We start from the raw sequence: 20,609 nt of genomic DNA, 5'->3' as shown, positions 1-20,609 counted from the left end.
AACGCCCAATTTCTTTTTTTATGCACAATGCTGGCGCATTCCACGGGATAGTGCTATGCCGAATAATGCCTTGCGCAAGCATTTCGTCCACTTGCTCAATCACGTGTTTCTTGGTGACTTCCGCGAAACGGTGCTTAAGATCACAGTCTTAATACTTTGTGATTACTTGAACTTTTTTTTTACGTTTACTGAATCTGCTTGCTTTTTAGAGACTTCAGTACGAATTCTGTCAAAGAGAACAATGAATCAATGTAAAAAAAAACCAATGTATTATTTTTGCGATTCGAAGATTTGCCTCACTCGCGGGTATAATTTTAGCCCCATAATACAGTTTAGTACTTTACACCAAATACCACATGATTGGGAAAATGTATAAAAGTGTGTAACGCTACATTTGATAGACATTGGTAGTAGTTATAACATGCGCAATAACACTTTAGCGAAAACTATTACTTTGTTCACCAAAATGCGTTTACCACGCGTAAGAATATTACAATATTTACAACTATTTATACTATTTCTACGCAGCACGCGTTTTGCGTCTGTATAGCCGGCGTCTGGCTGCCTTGACCACCATTTCGCTGCGATGCCACACTGACGGCAGTCCAGTGTGCAACGTGGAGGGCCAAGAGTATCAAATCCTGGCCAATTTCGTTTGAAATTGTTGGGTACGAAGACCTAGGAGTGCACCGGGCCGCCATGTACTGCGGATTGCAAATGCCGACCCCTGAGTATATGCTGCCATTCGCCGAGGAAGCGAGTGCTTTGGAAAGGGATGGCATGGTACTGCAAAGCCGGGAAATCAATGTGAAAGTCCAGTTGTTCACAGTTGATGCCCAAGCCCGTGCGCTCATTACCGGTATGTATTTGTGTGTAACGTGTGGAGCAAACTCTTTGACACCATCCCACACCTGATGGGATTAGTTCCACTTGCCACAATGAAGTTGCTGTCCACGTACTTGCCTGTTGAGATCAACCAGGATAACATTGCACGAGTCGCCCACAGGGAATACCTAACGATCTACCACTACCGGTTCCGCAGCTGGTACGTTCTGATCATCCCGGCGCGTAGATCAGAGGCGTACCAGTGGATCCTTCGATTCGTTGTAGCTGTGTTCATGATGAGCTCCGATTTTTATAGCGCCAGCGTCAATGAAGCTGCAGTGCTCCTGCAAGACTTCTCGCGGTGGTATAGAAACGGTACAACGATAGAAGGATCGGCACAGATGGATAACGGACAGCATCCACTGAGGAACACGACGAGTATGGTGCATAATGCAATTCACTTGCATGAGGACGTGCAGAGGCATGGCAACCTGGCGGACAACTCGACCTACAACTTCGAGTTATCGTTGCGTCCAGACAAGACGATTGCAAGGACCGCCAGGGCAAGTCCCCTATCTGCGATGGTGTCGAACTACCTCAAACATGAAACTCCATACTTGGACAACGAGACCTACCCGCGTATTCGAGACAAGACGCTGTACATGAGGGGCTACAGCTTGTCTGCCAAGGCGAATGAGAGATGGTTCCTGACAAGGTCATACGAAGTGGCGTTCGTGATTGACTTTTGCGGTAGGATCTTTATTACAAAGACACGTCCCCTTCCCCCTCCCTTAATTCCATTAGTTACTGCTGGAAATCTGTGTACCTATGAAACAGAAACACATAACCGACAGATCATCGAGGTGGTAGATCACCAACACACAATGAGGATGATGAGCCTGTCTGTGTGACACTCAGGCAGTCGTCAGCCACACGAGCCCGCCACTCTGATAGCGCGATCGTCATTCCGTCAACAAACAGCGAGGCGACTACATCTACCAATCACCTACAAACCAAGCTATATCATGGATCAAGTCATGGTAAGTGAAAGTGTTATTAAATGTTTTTTTTTTTTTACTTAAAGTACTTTGACTTTTTTATAAGGTGCTAATTTTCCCAATTTTTCCCACGTTTTCCCACAGCAACCGGCGCCTGCGGTGGTGAAACCGGCGGTTGGGCTATTTGTGGAGTTGCCCCCCCGCCAGGGGCAGCCTGAAAGCTGTCCTGTTGTGCAGGACTACGTGGCAGAACAATGGAACAATAAAAAGTGGTGGTGGTGGAACAATAAAAAGTTAAAAAAGGAAAATCTTTGTGTTAGATTTATATTAAAATGAAAGAAAATAATGGATGGGAAATGTCGGTAATCGGTCCCTTCTTGATTGTGACGACGATGCACTCGAAAAATGTAATCTTAAATCGCGCACACGCCGATCACGTTACGAGAACTAATTAACTAATAGGATTGAGTATTGGCCCGATCGCGAACCCCAAACCCGATGGCGGAATTCTGAGAAACCGTGAACACGCATCATAAGGAACGTTTTGCCGTCTCGCCCTGTGTGGTCTTTTCGTTCGGCTCTCCCCGGCCGTGTGTTGCTGACCCCTACACACCCCTAGCTCAGCAAGCACATTCTTTTCCGTTCGCTCTTGCAGTTCAGTTCTGTGTTAACACTCGAAAATGGATAATCGCTTAACTACAGGATCGCTTAAATACAGTGGTCCATGCATCCATGCAACATTTCATGCTTACAAGCGATTAAGTGTTAATCGTTGTCATAGTCGTCGTCATACACCATGGAATATTTACAAGAGAAGATCTCGGCTGTGGAGGTAAGTGCAACTGCAAGTGGGCTATGCTCGCGAGCATAATTTCGTATATTTATTCCCTACCTGGAATTTCCTGAATTCATTCCATACTTTTTGGGTGTATTTTTCTTCTTCTTATTTTTCCCAGGCCCTTCTGCCATCGGTCTTGGAGTGGATTGCAACCGCTACGCCGCCGACAATCACTAATGGCAAAGTGAGACCGGCCACTACAGGAAACGGAATGCGGGCCCCTCCGCCGTCGGTCCTCAGCGTGCAGTTTTGCAGCATTAAAATCATAATTGATATCGCAAGATGAGAAAGTGGCGATCGCGTCGGCGCCATACGCAGCACAACAGCACGCTGCAGTTCAGGCGTCCACTGCAGCATACACATTTGTTACACAAATACATAAAACACATTTGTTAGATAATTTGGGGTACCCCTCCACCTGTGCCATAAACTAGTGAAGTAGAGCGCCATCTAGGCAAGAAAGTAGTGTAGAACGAGGCGAGAGTAAAGAAAGCAGGAATCGACGAGAAGCCACGACCGTTAGCATCGCAGTCAGAGCAAAAACGACAGCGAGAATCGACAGTGGTTTTTTTTTAGTTTCGCGCAGTTTCTAAAATCGCCGGTTGACGACCCGGCAGAAATAAAATAGCGATACTGCTACAGGAACTCTCGCGATCCATCGTTTTTCACTAACAGGTGTCAAACTGCAAACAAACTGCGCTCGCTCCGGTTTTGGTACGACTATTCGCCAGATCGCTGCAAGATGGTGCTTAGCCGCAATCCAGGAAGGCAGCTTCCTTGTTCTCCTCTTTCTCGCTCCTTACGGGCATGCCGAAGGGTAGCGTTCTCCGCCCGCCTCGCTTCTCACTTTTCATCAACGACTGTTCGTCTATCCCACCTGTCGATGGCCACCTTCTAAATCCTGACGACATTAAGTTCTTTCATACTATCTCCTCCCCATCCGATTCCTGCTTCCTCCAGAGAACCAATGACGAGTTCTGCCAGTTATGCTTGTTAAATGGCCTCGTCCTTTCCCCCTCGAAGTGCCATACGGTATCCTTCAGCCGATCGCCTACGCCTAGGAAGTAGCTGGCTAATCAGCCAGCTGTTGGGCAACACGCTGACTCGCGTCGACGAAATCCGGGACCTTGGAGTCATCTTGGACAACTCCTTGTGATTCCGGCAGCAGCTTAAAGAGGTGTCTAGGAAAGCCAACCGTACTCTGGGCACGGTGCTTAGGTTGTCGTCTGAGATCAGAGGCACGCAATGCCTCAGGGACCCTATTCTGTGCTTGGGACAACGGTCGAGCACGCCAGCATTGTTTGGTCGCCGCATGCTGTGGAAGCTATCGCGAGACTGGAGGGAGTGCAACGGAAGTTATCTATTATTTCTTCGCAGTCTATATTGCCCGGAAAGGGCACCGTGATGACTTACTAACTAGACGATTAAGTGGCTTTTGGCTGATACACTAGGCTAAACGAACGGGGCCTTGTAATTGTCCCGCCTCGTATGAAATATTTTGAGCGTACGATTCCGCATGTTTCCACCCTAACTATTCAAGTTAACGCAGACGATCTTCAACTTTTTCATAGCTCGCCAACTCAATTTTGGCTAATTTTAATAAAAGTTGAAGAGTTGCCCGATGCCCCCATTATGCCTATCGGTATCTACAAGGGACAAAACAAAACCCGGAAGATGTGGAACAATATTTGCGTCCCTTTGTAGACGAAATGAATCCCCTCTTCGACAACGGTTTAGTATTTGACGATAAATACGTTGATTTGGCCGTTAGTGCTTCTATCGCAGATTCTCCGGCACGGGCATTTATCAAGTCTGTTATGAGCTTTCAAGCGAAACTCGGATGCACCGGCTGCCGTATGAAAGGGGTTTATTTAAAAGCATTTAAAAGAATTCTTTCGAACAAACCGAATCTAAGTTTTGGAATAGACCAAACTGAAATCCGAATTATTGGGAGAATTATTGGGCTATTTTAGATATGAATATAAAACGAACTGGGGCAAATCATAAGCTATAGTTTTTTCAAGAGCTTAGAAAGAAAAGCGTGGAGCGAATTGCATACACAATTTTTAAAGAAACCCGATGAAAAGTATCCTAAAAACGCAGGAATTAGAGACAAAGTCAGTCAAGAATTAGATCAGAAGTGCCACCTCCTACATTGAAACTCGTAACCAATCTGGTCGAGTTGGAGGAATTGGAAGCAACGGCAAAGGATAAAAGGTTTATCTTCAGTGTGATTAATGACATCACCGTAAGCTTCCAACTCAAATCAGTGCATTGGTTAGGGCCGGACCATTGCACTGAAGGCCCTAGACCATTTTTTCACCGAGAATTCCTTACAAATGGACCGGAATCAACAATCCAGGATATGATGGCTTCTCAAATCTAAAATGGCAATGAAAGAATACCACAATAAGGTAGATTTTATACACGCTGGCCGTTGAAAATTTAGTAGACGAGTCGAATAAAAAACAGTTGTGTGATACATCAATAGAAAAATATATGTCAAGCCAACCTAGAGGATGCCCTTTAGTGAATTCGAGGAGCTGCTGGGCTACAATGCGGCGCACATTTGGGTTTTCCAAGACCGCGGCGACGTGTAAGCGACACTATGCAGTTATCGACTAGAACCATCGACTGGTGAACATCGATAGTTACCACCCTCCTCTGTCGTTAACTTTAAAGCTACCGCACAGCAAATTTAGTCATGCGCAGGGACAGTAACAGGGCGCGGCGCGCCTACCACAATGTCCGTTCGTTCAGTTCAACAAACAGCAGTTCAAATATGCTATGTCAGCCTACAGACCTTAAAATATTGCTCGGTTAGAAGCGCATGTGGAGTTTTGTCACTGAGCGCAGAGGCTCTGGCAGTCTGCCTAGCACAATGTACCTTAATGAGTCCAAAGCTAACTGCCCTGCTGACATCTGCTCTCTGTTTGCCAGCCATTTCTCTGATCTGTTTGCCGAACCGTTGTCCTCTGCTGTAAGCCAGGAGCCTTGCCTTTCCCAGAAGGAGTTGTTAATACCACTTGCTCCTCTGACTATGATCTTCGAATTGTCGCTAGCTACAAAATCCTTTCCTTCTGCATGGAAGAAGGCTCACTTGATCCCAATTTTCAAAAAGGGCGACAAAGCATGTGTGGCCAACTACAGCGGAATTTCGACTCTATGCAACGGCAGTAAAATCTTCGGTCGTTCGTCCCTTCCTCCTATCAGCCGTTAGCCCGTGGTTGAGAGCCCACATCAGCATAGCTTCATACCTAACAGATCAAACTGTGTCCAACCTGTTGGAATTCGTCTCAAAGGTCAAAGTCAAGGGTCAAAGGGATGCGATTTACACTGATTTTAAAGCAGCCTTCGATCGTGTGCCTCATGCGCTCCGTTTGGCTAAATTAGGAAAGCTTGGTGTTGCTCCGGGAGTGCTGGAATGGTTTTTGTCCTTCCTCTCGATGCGTTCCTGTAGCGTGCGTATCGGCCCTAGCCTTTCGAGCGACTTTGGCTGTACGTCTGGAGTCCCCCAAGGTAGTGTCCTTTCTTCACTTCTGTTTATCATTTTTGTTAAAGATATCACCTTCTATCCTCCTTCCTTCTGGTTATCTGCTTTACGCAGATGACCTGAAAATTTTTCATCCTATCTCTAATGTCTCTGACTGTCCCTCCAGAAAGTGCTTGACGCCGTCTGCCTCTGGTATACCTCTTATCACTTGCTTCTTTCCCCTGAGAAGTGCTCCGTCATTTCCTTCTTCAGATCTTCGTTCCCCATCCTTGACTCCTATACTCTCTATTCCTCCCCTCTTACCTAAAGACAAAACACTAAACTATACCAGTTATAAACACGACCCGTGGAAAGATAGAATAACAACCATTGAACTGGAAATCTTAACCAAAACGTGTGGAGCGAAAATATCAGTTAAACATATAATAGAGGAATGTACAAAATATGATAGGATTTAGGAAAGAATGCGGACTACTAGGTAAAACAGAAAATGACCTTAATAACGAAAAAACGAAAAGAAAATCCTACAATTAAATCGAAAAACCAAGCTTATGGATCAAATGTAAACAATTACCAATAGGAAATAAGATTACGTTATAAGATCAGATCAGAATATAATTATGAAATTTATGTAGCCGTGCTAAGGAAGAGGGCGAACGAACCTGTTAGGTTTAAAACCTCTATAATAATATAATAAAAAGGTTCTGGGAAAGCCAGCATAGGAGGTGGGCCGTGAGAGATGACCGTTTGTAAATATTGTTTTAATTATAAATGTTCAGACCGAATAAAAAACAAAACCATGTGTTTGCCATAATTATTTTTAAAAAATCAACACAAAGCAGACATCTACAAACATAGCAATGCCAAAACACTGGACTAATGGCATAACATGCAATCGGAGGAAGATAATTCCAAAGAAAATCAATTCACACAATGAGAATGCAATCAAATTTGTCTAAATATAATAAATTGTAACACAAGGGGAAGAAAAAGGAAAACCATCGATCAATTTTAAACTAGATGCTGGTACAGAAAATGAAGCTCTTTTTTATGGTAGAGAGAAAAGGTAGAGCCATCGATCGTCATAGGATGACCTTTATCATATATAGAATAGCCATATCCAGTAAAACACAGGCAAATCATATGCTGACACTCGACACCCGACCCTCGTGGCGCGGTGACACAAAAGGAACTCTGCCTCTGCCAGAATGAACTCGTAAAAAGCAAAAGGATGTGAGGACGTTCTGAGCAGTTGTGCTCACGAGTAAGGGAAGCTACAGTTTGAGTCGGATCAAGAACCGGAAAAAGGCACCAGTTCACGCCTGGTCAACCGGTATGTCTACCTGGCTTCGTCAAAGACTTCCTTACGACCACCAGCTGGATCTAGCGTAAAGGATCAGGCACATCGGCCTGTCTGCAAGGAAATGTATTGTATTTCTTACTTTGTGGCTTACGGTTGTGGAATGTTGTGTTGTGGCTTCACGGACTGTTTGCTGTAAGTACTTCGTCCGCAATATTCAGGCATTCGTTTCGTTGATTTCTGTCGGACAAAAAAATAGCATGCTATAAACTCCAAAATTGAAATATTTCATCAATCACAGTACCTCAAGCAGATGAAGATCGGGTTTTAAATATTTCATATGTAATCGACCAAAGCTGAAATAAAAGATCAAAATTATTACAAATTTGCTTCATCAACCATCACAAATCTGTATTACATTACATGCATTGTAGTACAACATCACGACGAACGAAGTTAAGATACGGAACCGAAAATATTGGTTTCTTCGAGGTCGTTCAAGGAAAAGAATAAAATCACAACACAACTGGCCTGTTTAGTGCCTAATTAATGTTTAGCATAGCGGCTTCGCCGGCAAAAGACAATTCCGATAAACTCACCTGCCTGATCGTCTGGAAAAGCTGTCTAGTTATATTTTTCACTGGTCCATAAATACTTTCTCAAATTTCACCAAAGCACCACCAGCACACATTCTTCTCCAGAAAAAAAAAAGCCGAAGACCACTAGGTTCAATCTCGTCCATTTTGTCTCTTACTTGTTCCAACACGTTTTCATCGAACACACACACACACTCACGCACGGAACCACGCGTCTGGAGAGAACACTGCAATCTATTTCTCGGAAATAAAATTCGTCCAAAAGGAGGTGCAGTGATTTTGCTAATCACTGCACCTCCCTGCACCACTGCACTGCACTGCACTACACTGTTGGCGAAAATGCACGTATCACCGCTTGGCCTCCGCAGGCAGCGCACTACACAACCTGAAACCGAGACAAACTCTTCGCGACTGCGAGCTCGCCGAGATCGAAAGGCATGGCGTCGTTGGTGCTCTCTTCAGAGCAAGAAATTATCTTGAGCGAAATGTCTTTCAAGTAAGCAAGAGAGAGCGAAAGAGAGTGAGAGAGAGGAATCAACCCAAGGAAATGCGTACCGGCAAAATTGGCGATATTAATTAATGACGCGGTTTTAAAAACTCAAACATGCATTTCCTTTGCTAACTAAACTTCTATTACAAACATGTAACAGCACAACTTGCATCCGCTTTAAAAACGCTTACGTTTTAATTCTTTACTTCGATCGATTCTGGGGGCGATCATCGACGAGGATTCCCAAGAGCACACGACAGAAGCCTTTTCGCTGGAATCGGCGATCGCAAATCTACCCGTAGTGCAAATTGGCCTTGGAATCTTGTGCAGAACGAGTTTGCGTTGGTTTGAACGGACAACAAAGGACTTTGACCAGGCAACTTGTTTATTCGTGTTTCTCTAGAAATGCAGCACAATGCGACTAAAGCGAAGGAAATCCTCGAGAAGCCAAGTTGATTTAAATAAAACTACAGAATGATCCCGTTTTGGGTTCTCGCGCCGAATGATGGTGCATTCGTGAAGGAAGAAGGTTCTTCAACATGTTGTGATATGATGTGGATTTCGATGTTCGTCGCCTGATTTGTCGCCTTCTGATACTATAGATTCTAGTTTTAGATATTCGATTTAGATATGTGATTAGAGATTAGAGAATTGTGGTTAGAGTGATAATTGTTTTCTTTAAGAACCTCAACGCGAACGATTATGTTCCGGTGAAGGGTCTTCCCCTTCAAAGGGGGTGGACTATCAAGACGAAGGTTTTTTTCGGGCCAGCCTGGTATCCGGGGTTGGCGAGCATCCGGAAGCTATCGCCAACTCGGAGCAGGCGGTTAAAGAGTAACGATGGGTTCTGAGTCCAAAATCGATCCAACCTCTTAATTTGAAATCAGCGGATATTGTAGTGACTAACAAAGTATCGCTATGCTGTTTTACATAACGTGATAAAAGAGCGAGACGGCCTAGCGTTTAAATATGTTGACTTAAGCAGTGGCGCGTTTCAGTTGTTGGTATGCATACAATACACAAATTTAGATTGGTCGTGATCGAAACATCGCTTCCTAAAAGCATCTTACGACCACGTATTGTTTTGGATTTATCGGTAGGAATATGTGATAAAAATGTAACATGCAACATTTCTTTTTTACTTCATATCATTTGAATGAAGAATTGAATAAAGCTCACATGACTTTGGACACCTTTCGTGAAAATAGGGAAGCAATTCTATTAGCCTCGATTGATATGCGTACAAAGCTAATATATTCTACCGAAGCTGTGTAAGACCACAAATTACTACATTATGTTGCCGTATATCCCTCGTCACTACCAATTTGTTACTTTTTCGAGCATGTGCTATAAAGCTGTGAGCATAAATAATAATTTAAAAACGAAATAACTAAACATAATTGAGAACTTACAAGAGAACTAAAGGAGTGATTGGCATCATGGACCAAATGGTTAGAATCTTTACTTGCAAACGAAAAATAAATCGTTGGGAAATGGCTTTGTTCTCTAATATGCTATACGTGAGCATTGAATGCATTTAATACGTTCGTCAAATTGTATACTGACTGAAAATTTTAAACAAACCCCATAATATTCGTCGTCGCTTGTATATCGAAGCATTAGGAATGGCTCTTGTTGATCCATATGGTAAGACGAAAAACTGTCTGTCCTTAGATGAGCTGAATCATCATCATCATCTTCATGACCATTGTCCATCATCGCCATCGTGCTCATTTGCCAGTAATTCGCGAAATAGTAGTAGTGACTAATATTTGCTTATGAACATGTTCTACATCATTAATCAAAATGAATTCAATTAATCAAAATGAAAACATCATGGCTAGTATGAATGTTTTCCACTGTATTCACACTGCTTCTGACAGTTTTCAGTGAATTTTACCCGAGCATTTGCTATGTAACGAACCGCGATGTGGAATATGAAAGGCATGCGGTTGTTTGTGACAGATATTTTTTTTAAAGGAGCCAATTTAAGAAAAAAAACCGTGCTTGTGAGAATCAGTTTGTTTTCGAAATGCTTCCGACTCATTCGAAGACTTATTGCTTAATGAAATATATCATAACAAGACGATGTTCTTTACTTACGTGTTAAACATAATGCAGAAGGTATTTCCAAAGTAGGTATCTTTCTCGAACTGGCAGTGCTACCAACAATCAAGAAGAGAGATACTGACAACCTTACTGATATCTTCCAATACTGCGTGGGTGCGTGGTACTATTTGGTTCCAATACAGTTGAACAACTATGACGCAAACGCACGGCCGAATTGAACTGACCAATTCCTGTGTAATGTTTGAACTTTTGCCCTACACCAAATTCAACGTTGGTTCTCTTCGAACGCTCAATGTTAAACATACTCAATAATACAAATATTTGTTGGTGCATCGATCCATCAATGTCGGATTTTTGAAAAAACACAAAATTCGCGATACTTTTTGAACACACCTTTGAACCACCTTTTGACCATTTAATTTCAACATTTTTCGTTGGAAAGTTCATTCACCTAAAATGAATAGAAAACTCCCAGCCCTAGGAATGGAACCTACATATTGAAACATATTTGCCAAGAATATTTGTTTAGCTGGAGGGTGAAAATGGAAGCAGCTGTCAGATTTTGGTATAAATGTGGGTCTGCTTTCATTTCTTGGTGCGACCCACTAACCGATCCACCAACCGACCCACCAACTGATCCACCAACTAGCCCACCAACAAGCTCATCAACAAGTCCGCCAACAAGTCCGCCAACAATTCCTCCTTTAAAAAGCTGTATGAGTTGCTCTTGTAGAATGTGCATACGAAACCAACATAATGTGAAAATAGTGAAGATGCCTTTGGACGTAGGATAGGTATAGTCTAATATGTTCAGTAATATAATAAAGCTTATCAGATCCATAGATTTAGAATGCCAGGTGTAGAACCTTAAAACTGCTTCTTTTTGGTCGATGAAAACATTTTTTTTAAATAGAAAACCAAAAGATATTTTTTTAAAAGTATTTTTCCTTGCTAGCTACACATTTTTCCTATCTTGTGGGCAATTTGTGTCTACCACGCCAAAAGAATTGTTCATTTAGCGACACAAACCACCCGTCATGTCATTTCCGACAACTTCATATAAATCGAAGTGCTGCTCGGCCAGCGCGTGACCGATTGTCGAAAAGTGGTGATATTTTGAATAGTCCAGGTCCAGTTAATTAGCGGGGGAAGGTAGAACCGCCCAGTTTACTGAATTCAAATAATTATGGACCATTTTTGATGAGTGTGCCCAGTTGTCATGCTGGAATATCAACCTCTCATGTCTTTGATCATAAACCGGCCTTATTTCACGCAACGCACGTTATATTTTGATTATTGGCTGGTGCTCTAACAGTTTCACAAGACTACAACACCTCATAAAAGACGACACTCATCTGATCGCACCAAGTACACAGCATTGCCTTGCGTTCAAAGCGATTTGGTCTTGCGGTAGAAGATGATTTTTTTTTTTTTTTTACATATATAAGGACGGACGAGCCGTATGTTTATGGTAGAAGATGATGGTTGGCCAGGATCTATTAACGATTTTTTTTTTCATTCTAGATGCTCAAAATGTATCCACTTTTCATTGAAAGGCACTACAAGAATCCGGAACGACTTGCATTTTTGCCTAACAAGCAAGAATTCGCATGTGTTTTGGCGTAGCTCCATCTTTTTAATGTAGCTTTTGAATTGAACGATATGCAATTCATGGGGTACCGATGTTCAAGCTGTTTGAACCTTTCCATGGCTCTTAACCGGCCCATAGACGCTCAATTTTATTTATCAATGTTTTGGATGCAAGAATTGCGTCGAACTGTCATTTTATTTTTATTGCTCATATGTGGGCATAAATTGACCTAGTCCTTAATGTTTCATCAATCAGGGTCACAGACGCATCGTGTTCGTTAATGTGGCCCACAGACGACGCAATTATTCAGCCTCATCAATATATTTTCAGCTGGCTGAAAATCTTCAACTTTTTTGACACAAGCTTCAATGTAGCCCACACACGATAAATATATTGGTGTCAATCAACTTGCATGCAAGTATTGAAAAATAAATTTGAACGTCTATGGGCCGCTTTAAGTCCCCCCTTCGGTATTTTCGGACCAAAAAAAGGCCCTTTTTGACGATTTTGTGTGACGTAACCATTCAACTTTATTTATGCAAATAAATGGCATATTAATCTATAACTTTTGAGGGATATTTGATATAGTTTTGAGCAACTTTCATGAACAAACTATTCCATGGCATCAAATTTTGGTAGGCGTGTCGACGAAAAGATACTTTTTCTGGTGCCCATCGTAGCTGCGTGACGGGTCATCAGAAAAATACAAATCGATATTCGTTAGAAAGATTATAAGTTTATCTAGGTAGCCCCGGAGAGTTTTTGTTGATATTCCAATTTTTCGATTTTTCGATGGCAGATTTTTGAAGTTGAAAAAGTGATGCATTTTGCGATTCTGCCCAAAAAAAACGAGCTTTACAGAATTGTTTTAAAAAAAGTATAAACAATTTTAATGATCCCTCGACGGGGTTACCTGGCAAAAAGTGTACAGATTATGTGTTAAAAATTTCAAATCGATCGGCCCAGTAGTTTTTACGGTATGATGGACACCGACTTTTAAAACGTTGGTTTTGGGAAACGCGCTTCAAAGTAGCGGGCTGCATGGAGCCTTGTATGAAACGCGGATTTTCAAAAATTCGGATCTTTGTCAGTTTTTCCTCGATTGATCCAAAACTTTTACACAATACTCTTGAAAGGATCAGCTTTCAGGGAAAAATGTTAAAAACATGTGTCACAAATAAAAATTAAATACCGAAGACCCCCTTAACCCTCGGTTGGGCATCCGGCGTTTACCCCTTCGTTGAGCACCCGGGTACCCGGGTACCCCACTCATGTGCATTGCATTGTTATGTTCTTGTATCATCGTTTGTATCAGTTTTATGATAAAAATGGTGTTCTAGAACTAAATTAATAGTCTTCGGAACGTATTTTTCTTTAAAAATCATAACAAAAACCAATAAAAACAATAAAAATAATGAACACAACGCATTGATACCCCTTCGTACGGTCATTCTCTACCGCGTACGTCGTAAAGCAAGCAATAAGATCGTAAAGTGATCGAATTTTCCAGCAAATATGTTATTAAAATTATTGATTTCTTCGAATAAATCAGTTTTGAATTGTCATAAGGCACTTTTGAGTCATAAACAATTAAGTTAATTGGGCACAATTGAGCTACGAGATCAGACCAGTTGCTACATGGTGCGCTCAGAAAGTAATGAGAATTGATTTTTCTGACAAAACGGTTTGAGATAACGTGTTTAATTTTTTACGATAAGGTAGAGAAAGGTTTTAGTTATCAATTGCACTTTATTTCATTCGGCTATGACAAACGTGAAGAAAATGGGACGATTTTTCGTGAACCATGTTTTTAGTTGATGTACTGTGGTCTACGAAAATGCCGTCTAAACCCTTTTTGATGAAGATTAGTATATAATTTACTCATATGTTAAGAAAATTACACTATAAGAACCATTTTTAATCAGTTTGAGAAATAATATGTAATTTAAATTGCACATAAAAGGTTTCAAAATATGTTGATTATTTTTCGCCTATTGCTCATGGAAAAGCTGAAAAGTTATTAATTTTTCATCAAAATATTGTAGTTTACCTAATTAACGATTAATAAACACGTCAACATTGATAAATGTTGATAAAAAGTGTTGTTTTGTGTTTATAAACATAGCCCATGTGTATAGCCAACGTGTGGGGTACCCGGGTACCCGGGTGCCACTGGGCGGGTGTTAATTTCATCGGGCCATAATTACCTTTAAATATGAGTTATCAAAACAATTTCAACGCCAATTCGGCTTGAAATGAGTTGTACTTTGGGGATCCGGAGTTTCGTAAAAAAATATTGACGGGAAGGCATTCATTTTTTCGATGAAACTTGAAATGGGTACCCGGGTACCCGGGTGCCCAACCGAGGGTTAAGCGTATTTAAATGGCTGGATAAGTAATTCCTAACTACTGGGCAAGTATTTTTTACGATTACGTATGATTTTCATCCAAAAAGAACCTGCAATTCATGGTACTATTCTTTTTGGGTGGATTTTCGCGCTTCTTGTAACTCAAGTCAAAATGGTCATCTTTGAACCGATTTAACAAATCTTTGCAAGCGGTTTCTAATACCAAATTATCACCAGAGGCCTCAATAAGCATTTTATGTGATTCGACCGACATTTTTTTCTAATTAAAGGACAAAAATGGAGCTCCCCGCGAAAGCACTTTTTTAGGCACAAAACTAGGCATGATTAAGCAAGAAAAAATATATGTTGTAGTGTAGAATAAATTATGATGTGCACTGATTTATGGAAACAGGTGTCAAATAAATACAAAAAACAGTACGGGATGTCGATGAAACCTCAATTTGGTCTGTAAGCCCATCTACAAGCTAACAGCAGTTTTAAGTTTATACACCTGGTAGATCCATAACGGCTATGAATTTAACTGGGAGTAGGGTATCGTAAAGCAACCGAGGTAGTCACCACACGTAAAATCGGCCTGAGCACGTTTTCGTATGCTCATTGTAGGAGTAAACGCTAAGTCTAATAATGGCGCCATACAAGCCTCCAATCGAATAGCAATACGAGCGAAAAGCAAAAGGAACAACAGAAGGCACTGTAATCGGCCAAGCAAGCAAAACCGTGTGCAATAGAATCCAGCGAAAAGTCGTTAAAATGGTTAAGAAGAGAACAAAGGCTGAAGAATCGTGTGCTGTGCGAAACAAAAGTCATCAAACTCTCCCTCGAGTCTGCCATTATGCGTTAGCAAGAAATGGTTTGATGCAGACCAATTACGCATCAGCCAATAATAAGGCAGCAGAACTCATCGATAGCAAATTCAAGGGAAATCAGCTCGCACACGCTCGCGGTCGAAATCAGGCTGCAGTCAAGCCGAAAGCCAGTCTAAACAATCAGCACCAATTATGACGGCACCTTCAAAATATGCCCCGGAACGATCGGTCGTTCGGTGAAGGTGGTCGTGTGGCGGCCCGGCAACAAGCCAGGGGGCCGAGCGTCGCAGCGGGTACGGTCCGTTTCTAATTAGGAATCGGTTGGAAGTTAGGGCATAGTTTAAGTTTTCGATATTAGAATGAAATGAGTCGGATTTTGGCATCGAAGCGAAACGTTGTGGTTCTTAAAGAAAACAATTATCACTCTAACCACAATTCTCTAATCTCTAATCATATATCTAAATCGAATATCTAAAAATAGAATCTATAGTATCAGAAGGCGACAAATCAGGCGACGAACATCGAAATCCACATCATATCACAACATGTTGAAGAACCTTCTTCCTTCACGAATGCACCATCATTCGGCGCGAGAACCCAAAACGGGATCATTCTGTAGTTTTATTTAAATCAACTTGGCTTCTCGAGGATTTCCTTCGCTTTAGTCGCATTGTGCTGCATTTCTAGAGAAACACGAATAAACAAGTTGCCTGGTCAAAGTCCTTTGTTGTCCGTTCAAACCAACGCAAACTCGTTCTGCACAAGATTCCAAGGCCAATTTGCACTACGGGTAGATTTGCGATCGCCGATTCCAGCGAAAAGGCTTCTGTCGTGTGCTCTTGGGAATCCTCGTCGATGATCGCCCCCAGAATCGATCGAAGTAAAGAATTAAAACGTAAGCGTTTTTAAAGCGGATGCAAGTTGTGCTGTTACATGTTTGTAATAGAAGTTTAGTTAGCAAAGGAAATGCATGTTTGAGTTTTTAAAACCGCGTCATTAATTAATATCGCCAATTTTGCCGGTACGCATTTCCTTGGGTTGATTCCTCTCTCTCACTCTCTTTCGCTCTCTCTTGCTTACTTGAAAGACATTTCGCTCAAGATAATTTCTTGCTCTGAAGAGAGCACCAACGACGCCATGCCTTTCGATCTCGGCGAGCTCGCAGTCGCGAAGAGTTTGTCTCGGTTTCAGGTTGTGTAGTGCGCTGCCTGCGGAGGCCAAGCGGTGATACGTGCATTTTCGCCAACAGTGTAGTGCAGTGCAGTGCAGTGGTGCAGGGAGGTGCAGTGATTAGCAAAATCACTGCACCTCCTTTTGGACGAATTTTATTTCCGAGAAATAGATTGCAGTGTTCTCTCCAGACGCGTGGTTCCGTGCGTGAGTGTGTGTGTGTGTTCGATGAAAACGTGTTGGAACAAGTAAGAGACAAAATGGACGAGATTGAACCTAGTGGTCTTCGGCTTTTTTTTTTCTGGAGAAGAATGTGTGCTGGTGGTGCTTTGGTGAAATTTGAGAAAGTATTTATGGACCAGTGAAAAATATAACTAGACAGCTTTTCCAGACGATCAGGCAGGTGAGTTTATCGGAATTGTGTTTTGCCGGCGAAGCCGCTATGCTAAACATTAATTAGGCACTAAACAGGCCAGTTGTGTTGTGATTTTATTCTTTTCCTTGAACGACCTCGAAGAAACCAATATTTTCGGTTCCGTTACTTAACTTGTTCGTCGTGATGTTGTACTACAATGCATGTAATGTAATACAGATTTGTGATGGTTGATGAAGCAAATTTGTAATAATTTTGATCTTTTATTTCAGCTTTGGTCGATTACATATGAAATATTTAAAACCCGATCTTCATCTGCTTGAGGTACTGTGATTGATGAAATATTTCAATTTTGGAGTTTATAGCATGCTATTTTTTTGTCCGACAGAAATCAACGAAACGAATGCCTGAATATTGCGGACGAAGTACTTACAGCAAACAGTCCGTGAAGCACAACACAACATTCCACAACCGTAAGCCACAAAGTAAGAAATACAATACATTTCCTTTCAGCTAGCTCGTGGCTTATGATCCTTCGCGTTAGTCAGCTGGTGAGCTCGCTATAATATTTGGAACTATTCAACTATTGCTTATTGCACTTGTTGATACTTTAGTAGTGGCAAAGTTCTCTTGCATTATGGAGACACCTGAATAGCAACTATAGAAATTGTCCGCATCAATCTCGCGCACCGTATTTGCTATCTCCTGACTGTACCCTCGTAGGGTCGTTTAGATGTTGTTGTCCGAGAATTTCTCCCAAGGCCATCCTCGATGGCCGATGAATCGGTGGATTGCCACCAAGCCATACTGGGTATCTAAATCAGCTATTTAAGGTAGCCAGTTTACTGAGTCTCTTTTACACATTATTTATATTTTATTTTATATCATGAATATAAAGAAAGCGCGCGCGAGAGAGGGGATGACGACTCTTGCAACCACGGCATTAAACCTAAGCCCGAAGGACCAGTCAGTCCGCATGGTGTGATCATCGTTTGAAGATGTGAAAATTCTCATCCTTCCATCATTCTGCTCTTCCCAAAAATCCTTTACTCTAGCACCGTAGTTTTCAATAGCTGTTGGACGCACATAGGTAATAAGAGGAGCACCCGGATAAAATATTATCAATACTTTTGTTTTTTTTCGGTTTTCCTGTGGTGTAGTACACTTCAATTATTAGGTCAAGTTCCGGGTACTTATTGCATGGTTTAGTTTGGATCCGATGTATTTATGTGATCAGACGACGTTTAAAAATGTAATTAGAGCGACGTTAGAAAGTGTTTCAAAATTGGTCATTACCCGATGCTGAAACAGATGGAGCAAATACTAGTTATAAAACTAATAATCATATCAATGTTATGTTTCATGCACAGCGATACAACAGAATAAGACTCTAAACGAACCGAATGAGACTCTAAACGAACCGAATGAGACCTTTCATCCACCCCAATCTCTTTTTGGTGGTTTTTAATTTTTAATTTTAATTTTATTTCTTACTACTTGTTTGCTTAAAGCTAGACAAGGATAACTTAAAACTAAGGAGAGAATGGAGAGAGGAAAAAATAGTCATAAAGAAATAGAAACGAGATAAAAATACAAGTAAAAGTAAAAGTAAAAAGCAAAAGAAGGAAGGAAAAGAATCAAGAAGGAAGCAAGACGGAATGACAAAGACAAGCGGAGCCCCCGCGTGTCACAGTTCAGAACTAGGATGGAGAGGCGAAGAAGTCGCGGATTAAGGCACGTTTAAAAGAAGCAATAGAGAGATGAAAGTCGAAGGGTGTTATTGTTCTCCGCTACCGTTTCAAACCCATTATCTGTTTCAAGCGGCGCTGCCTCGAGTGGGTCATCTAGCTTATCGATCAACTTCCGAATATTGCTAGTTTTAAATAGTTTGAATTCGTTTCACGCTAATTACATCCTAAGGATCGTATTTTTTGGAACGATGTATTGATTATAGTGGTGGTGCTGTTTTCGATATATCTAAGTGATAGTTAAATTATTTCCAACCTGTATGAAAAGGAATCTATGAACTGATCGTTGGGGCCTTGGAGCATCATTATCTGAATCATCGCCACTCTCATCTCTACTATTGAGTACCTCTGTCAGTGGTGTCGCTTTAAGGATATTAAAGATAGTGGGTGGGTTACCACCCACCCCACCACGGCTCCTGACATCGTCGTCCGAGTGCTTGTAAGGGCAGGCCGCCACGGTTGTTGGGATTTGGTCTCATCTGACGATGTATTTTTGATCCAGTCTTTGAACAGTCCCTGATACATTAGCCCGTGCCCATGTTAATCTCTTCCTACTATTAATCACAAATAACCAAGACTTCTTCAGTGCCAATCTGCCAGCGAAATCCCTTTTCATGCTACCGATTTTGGATAGTTTGAGACGTGACATGCACATTTGACTCACTGAATAGACGTTGTACCATTTGAGAACCAGAGAAATAAGCGCCATTTTCACTATTCTGATATCAACAGGACGACTTAGTTTCAATCGACGTTGTTATCCGTGTGCTTTACGTCGAGGGAAATTCACCGAATCCTAAAAAGTTTTCAGATTGCGTTGTTCATCGGAACTTTATTTTCCCAGAATTTCCCCAGCTTAGCAATGCCGTCTGGACCCAGAATGGTAATAGATGGTTTCAAGTTATAAATAACATTCAACATAGATGTGAGAGGTGTCGTTGGCCAAACAGCTTAAGCTGAGAACAATCAACAGGACATTGTCGAGTAAGTTGTTAAGATGCATTGGAATGATGACGGATTGAGTTGCTAATGTGCTCATGAACTAATCGGCGAAGGGATCGCAAGATTCTGAAGTGGTAGAGGCAGTGGTCCCACTAAAGGACATCCTTTTAGTGGTATGCGCTTAGAACGTCACTTAGAATTGACGTACTGCTTGAAAATTCGTGCGTAGAGTGATACTACCACGAACACGCATAATATAACGACGAAATAGACAGTGTTTATGTATTTATGTATTTTGAATTGTTTGCCGATACGCTATACAATTTTTACTTAATGATTAGGGCCTTAATTATTAGAGGCGGCAATGGCGCGAAGGCTGCTTTAGCGAAAGATGGAGGCGGGGAGGTGGATGTCGAATAGGGTGCTACCGTTGTTGAACGATCCGATCGCTCGCAAGAACGGATTATTAGCTCCGAAACGTGACCGGATGGGAGGAATGATGAACGGCCCATATGTGTTCAGTCCAATCCGTCCAGAAAAGAAGCCGAGGAAGTGGAGGCGCCAGATCGGGTGAACGAGTGCCCAGTAGATGCCCAAGTGATGGTCGGCATGTTGAAGTCAGCAGGAAGTGTTTTATTCCGTGCGAGGCGCGCGCATCGGTACACGGGGAAAGACTCATCGAACACCATGGCGGACGGGATGCCATCTTTGAGCCACTCAGGCGGTGGCAGTAGGCTGAAGCATCAACGCCTTCGCGGAGGTGGGATTGGTGGGGTAAGTGTAAGATGCTGCTGGCAGAGAGCACAGTGTCGTGATAATTGCGAGTGCTTGCGTAGGTCGAGTGTTGTGACATGAATACCTGTTTGACTGTTTAATGAATGTTAGTGTTTTATAAACTGTGCTTTCTATGCTACCGGTTTACGATAAGTTGCATCAACTGAACGGTTGGATGAATTAATATTAGTCTTAATATTCCATTGTTTTAGAATTCAACAAAGCA

The 20,609-nt window shown here is 41.9% G+C and overlaps 2 long non-coding RNA genes across 2 annotated transcripts; one reads left to right on the top strand and one right to left on the bottom strand.

Moving 5' to 3' along the window:
- Positions 1-7,598: 7,598 nt before the first annotated feature.
- Positions 7,599-8,336, bottom strand: LOC126576937 (uncharacterized). The gene is made up of 3 exons (XR_007608306.1): positions 8,054-8,336; positions 7,759-7,810; positions 7,599-7,694 (listed from the first exon to the last, which is right to left on the bottom strand). It is a non-coding gene; the product is annotated as an uncharacterized LOC126576937 (long non-coding RNA).
- Positions 8,337-16,666: 8,330 nt separating this feature from the next.
- LOC126576936 (uncharacterized) lies at positions 16,667-19,756 on the top strand. The gene is made up of 4 exons (XR_007608305.1): positions 16,667-16,949; positions 17,192-17,243; positions 17,308-17,404; positions 19,512-19,756. It is a non-coding gene; the product is annotated as an uncharacterized LOC126576936 (long non-coding RNA).
- Positions 19,757-20,609: the final 853 nt, after the last annotated feature.

The sequence above is a fragment of the Anopheles aquasalis genome, chromosome 3 (assembly GCF_943734665.1).
Source record: "Anopheles aquasalis chromosome 3, idAnoAquaMG_Q_19, whole genome shotgun sequence".
In the NCBI taxonomy this organism is placed as follows: Eukaryota; Metazoa; Arthropoda; class Insecta; order Diptera; family Culicidae; genus Anopheles; species Anopheles aquasalis.
Note: the sequence above shows the minus strand (reverse complement) of the source record. Positions and strands in the feature narration are given on the sequence as shown.